We start from the raw sequence: 11,634 nt of genomic DNA, 5'->3' as shown, positions 1-11,634 counted from the left end.
CTCCTCGCCCTGCCGGTGCGCGTCGGGGTTCCAGCCCCCCCCGAGGCCCCCGGCTGGGAGCTCTCCCGCTCCCTCCCCGGTTTCTCCTTCGCTGCCCCGAATGGGACAGGGGCGGCTGCAACTTCCCCTGCGGCGCAGCGGGTGCGGCCGGGTCAGGACTGGACAGACCCCCGAGGAGACAGGGCTGGGGGCGGCCCCCAGGCGCAGCCGGCAGGAGGGGGTGCTCGGGGGGCACCTCCTTGGGGCGGGCGGGCTGCGACCTCTGTGGTCCTCGTTTATCTCGAAGGGCGACGGTCCCCTGTGAGTGTCGGGAAGGTGGGGGCTGGAAGAGACCTTACGAATGCCTTGTCTCCACAGGCGTCTGCTTAAAGGCTTCCCGAGGGCTCAGCTTGCCTGACCCTGCGAGGTAGCTGCCACCAGCTACGAGAGACAAGCCCTCCTCGGACCCAGGCAGGCACCCTCGGGACGCCTCCCTGTGGGGTGAGCCCAGCTTTCCATCCTCCCTTAGGAGAGAGCTTGAAAATGAGCAGGAAGAAGTTAAGCTGCAGCCTGATCACTGACCTGTCAGCTTAGACCTGCATCTACGCAGACCCTTCTCCAGGACACGGGGATCGACTCATTAGCTTTAAACGAAAAAGGTGATTGAGAGTCACTTTGCAGCTAGGGGGAAACAATAAAGCAGTCCAGTCGCTCTTTAAAGACTAATAAAATAACTTACTAGGTGGTGAGCTTTGGTGGGGCAGCCCCACTTCTTCAGCCCAGAGCCAGACCAGAACAGACTCAATATTTAAGGCACAGAGCACCAAAAACAGGAATCAGGGTTGACAAATAAGAAAAAAATATTATCCAGGTGAGCAAATCAGAGAGTAGAGGGGCAGAAGGGGGAGGGGAGGAGTCAAGAATTAGATTAAGCCGTGTGTGCAAACGAGCCCCTATAATGACCTAAAAAATTCCCATCCTGGTTCAAACCACGTGTTAAGTGTCAAATCTGAATATAAAGGAGAGTTCAGCAGCCTCTTTCCAAAGCAGTGTGAAAATTCCTCTTCAGTAACAACAAGAAGTCCTGCGGCACCTTACAGACTAACAGAGATTGTGGAGCATAAGCGTTCGTGGGCAAAGACGCACGAGTGTGGGGAGGGGGTTCAGAGAGGTATTTAAAGAGTGGGGTGACAGTAAAGGGGAGGGCCAGAGCTCACAAGGTCTATTCAGTCAGGGTGGAAATGGCCCATTTTCAGCAGTATGTATGAAGTCAGATCAGACGGGTGATGCAGCCCATTGTCAGAATCTATTGTGGAGATGTTAACACCCAGGTCAGAGAAGATTCTGACAATGGGGCACATCCCCTCTGTCTGATCTGACTTGTTTTTTCCTCTTTTGATACATAGTACTGATAATAGGCCATTTCCACCCTGAATGAACAGACCTTGTCAGCTCTGGCTCTCCCTTATACGGGGACCCCACTCTTTAAATATCCCTCTGAACCCCTCCACCACCACCACTCGCGCATCTGATGAAGCGGGTCTTTGCCCACGAAAGCTTCTGCTCCAAAATCTCTGTTAGTCTATAAGGTGCCGCAGGACTTCTTGTTTTGTTATGGTTGTCGCTAAAATACGCTGTGGGTGTGGGAAGCATCCAGACACCAGCTCTCCAGAGATGGTGACATGGGAGGCACTCCAGGCCCGGCTGGGGGCTAAGCAGACATCACCAGCCACTGCCCAGCAGAGGTCCTGCAATTCAGTGACTCTCTCAGAGGAATCCTGCAAGCAACCAGGCCGGTCAGGGGGCTGAAGAGCTGAAACAGAGAGGCTTTGGTTTGGTTTAGCTGTTACTCTGCCTAATGGGGTAGGAATCCAGATGACCTGCTCATAGTCCATTTACCTTGGCAACCGCGCTCACGTTTTGCCTTTCATTTATAATCACATAAATCTATCTTTGGCCTTCAATACGTTTGTTCAACTCTTTATTTTTACCAGTGCGTTCCCCTGAAGTGTTCGGTAACCCTGCTTAGTTTACCAAGGCCGTCCTTTCCACTGATGAAATGGTGATCCAATGAAAACAGGCGTATGCCCGAGATACAAGGCTGGTTGCTGGGGATATTTAGCTGGTTCCTTTTCTCTGCGTGATTTAAGGGCGACCCTATCCGTGGCCCCACAAAGTCGCGGGACCTCCTCGTCAGCCTCCTCCAGGCCATGGCCAAAATGGCCATCTGCAAAACCAGGGAGAGGAGGCTGGCAGAGGGGGCGACCTGCAACTGTGGGGCTTACGTCCGTTCCTCCCTTCGGTCACGAATCCGAGCAGAGTTCCTCTGGGCGGCTTCCACCGACTCCCTGGACACCTTCGAGGAGCGGTGGGCGCTGTCTGGGGTCCTCTGCTCGGTGTCCCCCTCTGGCTCCCTTATTTTAAACCTCTGACCCTCACTCCCGCCCCTGTTTTTAACTTTGTTGTCCCCCAAATTCATTTGGGATCGGTTGCTTTTAGTAGGTCCCCCCTCGCTGTGAGAGGAGCCTTTTAGTCTTGGGCAGGCTATGCCTGCCCACTCCCCGGTCTCCAATAGGTGATTTAAGGGTGGCTCCGGGAGCAGGCATGCAAACTAGCTGGGTGTGGGGCTCTGCATGCAGCGGGGCTGAGCGATAACAGGCCCTGGAGGGGTTTGCTGCCTGTCACTAGCAAAGCGTTGGGAGAGCCAGACCAGGCTGGGGAGGCACTGCAGTCTCACAGGCTACACCCGGGGATCCCACCACAATAACAATTAAATGTTGATCCACAGCATGCCTTCTAATAGCCGCACGTCTTTACAAACTAACTGTAGCGCCATGGAGGGTAATAAATTAGCAATGACGGCTTATCCTCAGGAGGGACAGGCACAGCTTGAATCTCGCTCATCCAGCACCCTCGGGGCCTGACCGGTGCCGGCTGAGAGAATTTGCCGGACCACACAAGATCAATATTGCCTAGCACGTTACCGATGCTACCTTTGCTTACTGGGCTCGTAGAAGCATCAGAGAGGTCGCCGTGTTAGTCTGTAGCTTCGAGAACAACAAGAAGTCCTGTGGCACCTTATAGACTAACAGAGATTTTGGAGCAGAAGCTTTCGTGGGCAAAGACCCGCTTCATATCCCCCGTGTCTTATCTGACCTGTTTTTTCCTCTCTTCCTACATACTACGGAGAATGGGCCATTTCCACCCTGCCTGAAGAGACCTTGTCAGCTCTGGCCCTCCCTTTTACTGGCACCCCACTGATTAAATACTCCTCTGAACCCCCCCCCACCACTCGTGCATCTGACGAAGCGGGTCTTTGTCCACTAAAGCTTCTGCTCCAAAATCTCTGTTAGTCTCTAAGGTGCCAAAAATCGCCCAGGGATTGTAATTCAAAGGCCCAGCAACTGTGGAGGACTTAATTTAAAGTCACAGGCGGTATCTCGGGAGTTACTGGATGATACTTTCACTCTAACAAGATTAAATTGTCTCACCTTTACCCCGACAAGGTCAAAATCAAAGATTTTAGCTCTTTTTTTATGGATTTTTAGCAGAACCCCTTGAAAGCCAATTTATTTGACACCCATTTCATGCCCAGCTTCCTTCTGAAAGAGGGTTGTATCACCGGGGAGTGTTCATTCTGGTCCTTTACATCTTTCACAATTGCACAACTTTCTTGCCTCTCGGGGGAAGCACCTCTTGTTTAACATTGGAATTAATTTCATGGATCCCTTCTGTCCCCTGATCCTCTTAATTCACACTCGTGATTCCTGGAACATGCACACCCTTGCCCCTAGGAAGCGGGTGATTCATATGAAACACGCCAATATGCCAATATCCAAAAGCATTTTATGGCGACATCAATTTTCCAACCCTTCTAGTTGCGCAGCAGGAATTTCTACTGGCTTTGTGGCCAATAGCAGAAGTATCTTTTGCAACAATGACAAAGCTTTCCCGTTCCGGTTAGTAACTCTGCTTGCTCTAGGGGTGGCGTTCGCTGGATCTACCATCCTCTGCCATCTGGGAACACTTCCTAACTCCTTAAGTTGGTGCCAAGACTGGAAGTCTAACTCTTACCCTCCTCTCACCACAGTCAATCTGACCTGCCAGGAGGTTTCGGGGTGGCTCTTCTGAGCCAGAGCCCTGTTTACACTCCTCCTGTTCTCACGAGGCATTTTCGCTCCTTCTCCGCTCCTGAAGCCTGTCTAGTCTGAGGAGACGCTGCCGCCTAGCAAGCTGCCCACAGGGGCCACCAGTTCATAATGAGCAATGATTTCAGCAGGCCTGCTGGTGGGGGGTGCGAGGGGGTCAGGAGGGCACTTGCCCCCAGGCCCAGCATTTCAAGGCTGCAGGTGGCAGGACTGAGGGCTAACTGCCCTTAGCCCCGCCTCCCCCACTCCTGGCTCCGCCCCTTCCACTTTTGGCTCCGCCCCTGAATTTCTTGGCCCTGCCCCTTCCAGGCCATGGAGCGCCCCCGCCCCCACACCTTGCCCCAGGTCCCCCAGCAGCCACGGCACAGCTTTCAGTAAGCGTCAGCTTTGTTCAGGGACCAGCGAGCTCCGCAGCCGCCAGCCTGGTTCGAGCGATGAACGAAGCTGTTAAGCCTCCCTGCCAGCCCCGGGCGTAGCGGGCCCGCTCCCTGCGGGGCTTGGGAAATCAGAAGGCCCCGGTGTTGCTTTAAGGTTTCCCGCATCTTTCCCCCAGCCCCCCCCCCCCCCCCAGAGCCGCGTGCCAGGCGGCTGGGACAGGCGAGGCGGTTCCCTCCCTGCCGGAGTGCAGCGCCGAGCACAGCGGAGGCCGGAGCAAGCTTCTCCCCGGGGCTCTCCGTCCCGGCAGCGCCCCCCGGGCACGTGCTGGGAGCAGGCAGGTCACCAGCTGCTCCGGGCAGGTCCCGGGCGAAGATCAGCCCTCGAGCAGGGCCACGGGAGCGGAGGACAAGCTGGGAGCCCACGCGTGGCCCGCGAGCCGTTGCCCACGCGCGGGGTTCCCAGCTGCGGTGCTTCTCCTGCCGGTACGGCCCACGCGACGCCCGCGCCCAGCCAGCGCCCGTGGGGCGAGGGGCGTGCGCCCACCCCACGCAGCGCGGACCGCCGGAGCCACGCGCGTGGCCGCCCGCCTGCAGCGGCCCCGGGAAATCCGAGGCGCGGGAGCACCGGCCGCGAAACTGCCCCGGCCCAGGGCGCTGTCGATCCCAGCGCGCTGGGCCCCCGCAAGGTGGGAGCTGGTCCTGGTCGGAGGGAGGTTCAGGTTTGCCCCGCCGCTGTCCCACGAGCAGGGGTGAGGCTCCCCGCTCACGGCTGGCAGGTAGCAGCAGCAGCAGCAGGAGGGGAGGGAGGCTGCGGAGGGGCTGTTCTGGCTGGGCTGCAAAGCCCCCGCCCGTGGCCCGCCGAGCACCGGGGCTGCTCTGCCCGGCTGCGCTTCCAGGCTGGCGGGCTGCAGACGGGGCTGCTCGGGCTGAGCCGGAGCCCCACCCCCACCCAGCTGCGCCCCTCCCGCTGTCTAACCGGCTGCCCGATTTGTTAGTGCTCTGGGGGGGATCTGGAAGGGACGCGGGGGAAGGAGGTTGTGGGGCGGAGGCCGACACCCCTCTGCTGTAAGTCCAGTGCGCCCCGAAGGGTGACACTCGAGGGCGGCTCCAGTTGAAGGTGGGAGCCATCACCAGGCTTTGGGAGTATCTGGGGGGGGGCGGCCCTGGCCCGTGGTCTCTATCGACAGCAGAAATGAGGCATCTCTGCCGCTTGGGTCTCTTGCCACCGGTGGCGAGGGGTCCCTGGAAGCTGAGCGCTGGGGCAGCCGCCCAGGGGAGCTTCAGGTGCCGCCCCGCTGGTTAGCAGAGCTCCCCCAGCCGGAAGCCTGTGTGTGTCTCTCGGTGGTGCACAGCCGCACAGGCCTAAGTGCGCATAAAATTTATTCCGCCCGGGAAGAAAGAAATCAGAGGGAACATCGACACGGGTGTGGCCTTAATCCCCAGCTTCCTCCTGGCGTGTTGGGGTCACAGGCTCCTGCTGGCTGACAGGGGAGAACGGGACGGGTCAGAAAAGCCTGAGGGCTCCTCCTGGCCAAGGCTCTCCAGTCTGCCCAGATAGCAGCCGCTCTCACCCCCCCCGCAATCCTGCGCTCCTTTCAGGCGGCCTCTGTCTTGCGTCCCCCCAAGTTTCAACCCTCCTAGAAAGTGCGCGCTTACGAAAGGCGCCCCAGCCTCCCCAAGGGCCCCGGCGCTGAAAACCCGAGGCCGCCGCGGGCTTCTCTCTGGCAAATCCCTCCTGTGTTAAACACGGACGCCTCTTAATGTCAGCTCCCCCGGCTGTCTCACCCAGGAGACGCCCGCGCCGGGGGGCGGCCGAGCAGAGCGCCCGGGGCTCGGTTTCCATCAGCGGTGCACGTTCGCGCAAGCCTCGGGGCCCAGAAACATTTTATTCCGCACATGGGCGGAAACAAACCCACGCCGTGGGTGGGGAAGGCCAGAAGGACCATTGCCCCCTTCTGCGGGGCGAATCTGGGGCTCAGCTTTGACCGCCGGTAATTCTGCCTCCCCCCCAAACTTTCATCCCAGCTGACTCCAAATCGTCTATAGCTGATCCCACCCAGGTGGGTGGATCCCTCCCAGCGCTCACTCCAGGGTCACCCCTTGTTAACCTGGCCTTCCCCGCCCCCCCGCTGCAGCCCAGTGCTGCTGGGAAACCTTCCGCCTGGATATTTCTCTCTCCAGCGGCTGCTAGCGCGCGTCTCGTGTTAGCAAGACACATTCATCGCCTTCGAGAATCAGAGGGGTCACCCTGTTAGTCTGCAGCTGCGAGGACCACAAGAAGTCCTGCGGCACCTCACAGACTACCAGAGATCTTGGAGCAGAGGCTCCATCAGTTGCACGGGGGGGGGGGGTTCAGAGGGGTATTTAAAGAGTGGGGTCCCAGTAGAAGGTCGGGCCAGAGCCGCCGAGGTCTGCTCGGTCAGGGTGGCAATGGCCGATTATCAGTACTATGCACCGAAAGAGTTCAAAACAAGTCCGCTCGGAGGGGGGATGCGGCCCGTTGCCAGAGCCTCGTGGGGAGGCGTTAACCCCCAGGGCGGAGAAGCGGCTTTCGGGAGGGTCAGCCGCTCCCGGTCTCTGTTTAACCCGTGGCCGGTGGAGTCAAATCTGCAGAGAAATTGCAGCTCAGAGATTTCCAAAACCAAACGGGGAGAGAAATCTCCGAGCGGGGCTGAGGCCCCAGGACCTCAAGAGCGCGGGGGGTCGCCGGTTTGAAGAGCGCAGAGCAAAGCTGCCGAGATACCCCCGCTGTGCCAGGAGGAAGAGGCCGGTACTTACCGTCTAAGCGGCTCCTCGGCACGGGCCCGGGGGAGGACGAGCAGCCAATGGCCGAGCTGGCCGCCTCTGGGCACCTGCTGGCTCCCGGCTGACGCCGCTCTGCAGCCAGGGAAGCAAACGCTCATCCCTGGGCGGGGTGGGGCCGCGTGCGGGAGTTTTTTCCTCGCAGCAGCACGGAGGGAGGATGAGCTGAAGGGGAAACCCGGCCCGTTGCCTCATCGGGAGCAGCTGCCCGGGGCCGGGGCGGCCCGGAGAGCGACGCAGGAGAAGAGAGAAGAGCCGGGGAGACCTGCTCGCTCGCCGCGCTCGTCGCAGGAGCGTGGGAACGCGCCTTGCCTGCGTGCGGGGCAGAGGGGGAGCTCGGCGCGGGGCCGTGGGAACGCGCCTTCGCTGCGTGCGGGGCAGAGGGGGAGCTCGGCGCGGGGCCGTGGGAACGCGCCTTGCCTGCGTGCGGGGCAGAGGGGGAGCTCGGCGCGGGGCCGTGGGAACGCCGGCCCGGCCCGCGGGGGCAGAGGGAAGGGGCGGCGGCCTGGCAGATCTGAGCTGGCCCAGGGGCTCTGGTGGGCGGCACAGCAGCCGGGCAGGGAGAGGAGGGCGGGGGGTTAACCCGACTGGCAGGGGGCAAACGCAGCGGGCTCACTCAGCCCTTGGGCAGCGCAGTCACCGGGCCTCATAAGCCGGAGCCAAACTTGGGTGCGGACGGTGGGGCTCGGCCCTGGCCTTGGGGCGAGCCAGGGTCCAGAGCCGGGCAGCAGCGGGGGCCGGTGTGAGGCGCCCGGCAGAGGAAGAGGGATGGATGGGCTCCCCCGAGCACGGCGGCCGGGGCCCAGGGCCAGGGCGGAGGGGCTGGAGGAGGCCCGGCGGGGGGTGACCCCTGGCCAGGCCTCCCGCCCCTCGCGGGGGTCTGAGCAGTACAGGAGCAGGGGAGAGGGGAAGAGGCTGGCGTGGCCGCCATGGAGAGAGCGGGGCTAGGTCAGGCCTGAAACAGACACACCCCAGCCTGAGCCCCCTTCTGCACCCCAGGTCCCTCAGCCCCAGCCCCCACCCACAGCTGGAGGCTCCCTGCGCCCCCCGCCAGGTGAAAGCGAGCGAGCGAGACGCGGAACAAGTGCCGGGGGCGGGGCTGAGTGAAGGGGAGGCGGGGCCTCGTTGAAGGGGCGGGGCCTTGTTGAAGGGGCGGGGCCGCGGGGCTGGGTTCTGTGCGGTGGGCCCCTTGCGGGTCTGTCTCGGAGCTGGGCGAGGCTAACCAAGACCCGGGCGGGCTGTGCCTGGCGGGCTGCTTAGCGCTGGCCGGGGGGCGGCTTGGACGGCAGGAGCCAGCCCTGCAGAGGCGACTGCGGGGAAGGGACACCGGGGCTGCCCCTCCCCACGGCGGCTCATCCCGAGGAGTGGGCGGCACCCGGGACAGCCCCTCCCCCGGGCGGCCCAGGCCCCGCCTCCTCCCGCCCTGCCCACCCCTGCACCCCTTTACCCAGATCTGGCCCCCCCCGGCCCCGGGACCAGCAGCGTGCCTGCCGCGGGGCACCCCCACCCCGCCCCGTGCAGCGACGTGGCTGGCAGCAGCAGGAGCAGCGGGAGCTGCAGAGAAGTCGCTCTGGCCCCTGCCGCCGGCGGGAAGTGTGGGGGGTGGGCCCAGCCCCTGCTGCTGGTGCTAAGTGGGGGGGTGGGCCCAGCCCCTGCTGCTGGTGCCGGGTACATCGCCAGTCCCTGGGCACCCCAAGCCCTGTGGGGGCCAGGGCGGTGGCCCTGAACTGTCTAACGGATGGGTTGGGCCTGGGTGCTGGCCCCTGGCCTCTCCCCTGTGGTGTTAGTGGGGGTGGGATAGGACTCTGGGCCCTCCCCCACATGTTGTCCCTGCTACCGCTGGGGATCAGCTTCCCTGCACTCTGCTGGCAAAAGTCCAGCCGAGCACACAGCCCTGAGGCCACAAGATCCCCCCGACGCAGCAGTCCGGCAGCTGTCCTCCCAGGAAGGAGATGCAGTGTGGACCCCTCCGAGCCGCTTTCCAAAAGCCACCCCCACATAGGTTTTGCCCCTCGGCTTGGCCTCTTGCAAGGGTCATGCTGCAATCATCCCAACCCGGCTCGTCGCTGGAGAGTTCAAAGCCAGGAGGAAAATTCTCCGCTTCGGCCCGTGACAAAGAGCGTCGGAGCCCTGAGAAGATGCTGAGAGCCTCACATCAAAGGGCAGCGCGCTTATTAAAGGTGATTCAGCCCTGGAAGGTCCATGTCAAAGGCCAGGTAGGAAGAGAAGCCAGACAGGGCGTGGTGCCGTCCTTGGCTTACTCAGGCTGAGCAGCTGCCTGGTTACCCCTGCTCAGAAGTGAAGCCCAAGAGATGTAGCACTTTAAAGATTAACAAAATGATTGGTTCAGTGATGAGCTTTGGTGGGGCAGCCCCACTTCTTCAGCCCAGAGCCACACCAGAACAGACTCAATAGCTAAGGCACAGAGAACCAAAACCAGTCATCAAGGAGGACAAATCAGAAAAAAATGGCCAACGTGAGCAAATCAGAGAGTGGAGGGGGAAGGTCAAGAATTAGATTAAGCCAAGTATGTGTAACTACCTGACAGGGCCAGACGAATACCCAGAGACCAGCTACTCCAAGATCGGCCCAAAAAAGCCAAGAACAGAACACCACTGGTCATCACCTACAGCCCCCAACTCAGACCACTGCAACGAATTATTGAAGACCTACAACCTATCCTTAATCAGGATGCTACACTCCAGAAGGCCCTGGGTGACATGCCTGTTCTCTCCTACAGACAACCTCCCAACCTTATGAGGATCCTCACAAACAGCCACAGTCTATACCCCAGGAACACCAGTCCTAGAACCTTTCCCTGCAACAAAGCCCGCTGCCAGCTTTGTCCACATATCTTCTCTGGAAATACCATCACTGGACCTAACCAGGTTACTCACAGAATCACTGGCACTTTCTCATGTTGCTCTACTAACATCGTATATGCCATCATGTGCCAACAATGCCCAGATGCTTTGTATATTGGACAGACTCCTAACTCCCTTAGGCAAAGGGTTAATGGGCACAAAACAGACATCAAAACACTCCAGATCCACAAACCAGTTAGTCAACATTTTAATTTAATGGGGCATTCTGTCAATGACCTCAAGGTATGTGTGTTACTGAAAAAAAACTTCCGCACCGTTCTCCGAAGAGAAGCAGCCGAGCTGGCTTTTATATTCAAATTTGGCACATTAACACATAGTTTGAACCGTGATGGGAACTTTCTGAGTCACTATAGGGGCTCGTCTGCACACTTGGCTCAATCTAATTCTTGACCTCCCCCCCACCCCTCCACTCTCTGATTTGCTCACCTTGATTATCTTTTTCTGATTTGTCCTCCTTGCTTACTGTTTTTGGTTCCCTGTGCCTTAAATATTGAGTCTGTTCTGGTCTGGCTCTGGTCTGAAGAAGTGGGTCAGTCCCACGAAAGCTCACCTAATAAACTATTTTGCTAGTCTTTAAAGTGCTACTTGACTGCTTTTTGTTTTGATACCTGTAAGTATGTGTATTAAGTAACGACCTCTCCGTTCCTGCTCAGAAATGCCGACTCTCCAGGAATCCAGCTCACAAACCCCCAAGCACCTGCAGAGTCGACATAAACCATCCCCTGCACGGCCCACGGGCCTGATTCTGAGCCCACTGACATGAGCGTAAATCAGGTGCTGCTCTGTTGCAAATTTTCTGGGACATTATTGGGGCTCTTTGGCATACTTGGCTTAATCTAATTCTTGACTCTTCCCCCCCCGTCCCCTCTGCTCTCTGATTTGCTCACCTTGATATTTTTGTTTCTGATTTGTCAACCTTGATTACTATTTTTGGTTCTCTGTGCCTTAAATATTGAGTCTGTTCTGGTCTGGCTATGACCTGAAGAAGTGGGTCTGTCCCACAAAAGCTCACCTTATAAACTATTTTGCTAGTCTTTAAAGTGCTACTGGACTGCTTTTTTGTTTTGAAGGAAAAGAGAGAGCACAAGCAAGCCCCCAGATCCTCTTCCACTGCCAAGAGCTGGCCCCTGGCCCTTTCCCTTGGGATCCCACTCTGAAGTGAAATGCTGTGGCTCAGTCACTCTTTTTGTACTCTGGCAGGGTATCCCATCAGGCCTTGCTTTCTTAAAGGCCCATCCTGGCCTGTTTCTGAGCCACAGGAGTCACAATGCAGATGTCCAGTGAGAACAATAGCACCAGGGAACAGGGGCAGGTCTTTGCACTGTGTCTCTTTTAGCCTCCCAAAGTAGAGGAGCTGGGGATTTTGCTAACCTCTAATGAGCCGGTCTGCCGCTTCTAGGCCTGGTCTATGATAGGAAATTAGATCCATTTAACTACATCCAT

This window comes from Carettochelys insculpta, chromosome 16 (assembly GCF_033958435.1).
Source record: "Carettochelys insculpta isolate YL-2023 chromosome 16, ASM3395843v1, whole genome shotgun sequence".
Taxonomy (NCBI): Eukaryota; Metazoa; Chordata; order Testudines; family Carettochelyidae; genus Carettochelys; species Carettochelys insculpta.
This window is presented reverse-complemented; position numbering follows the sequence as displayed.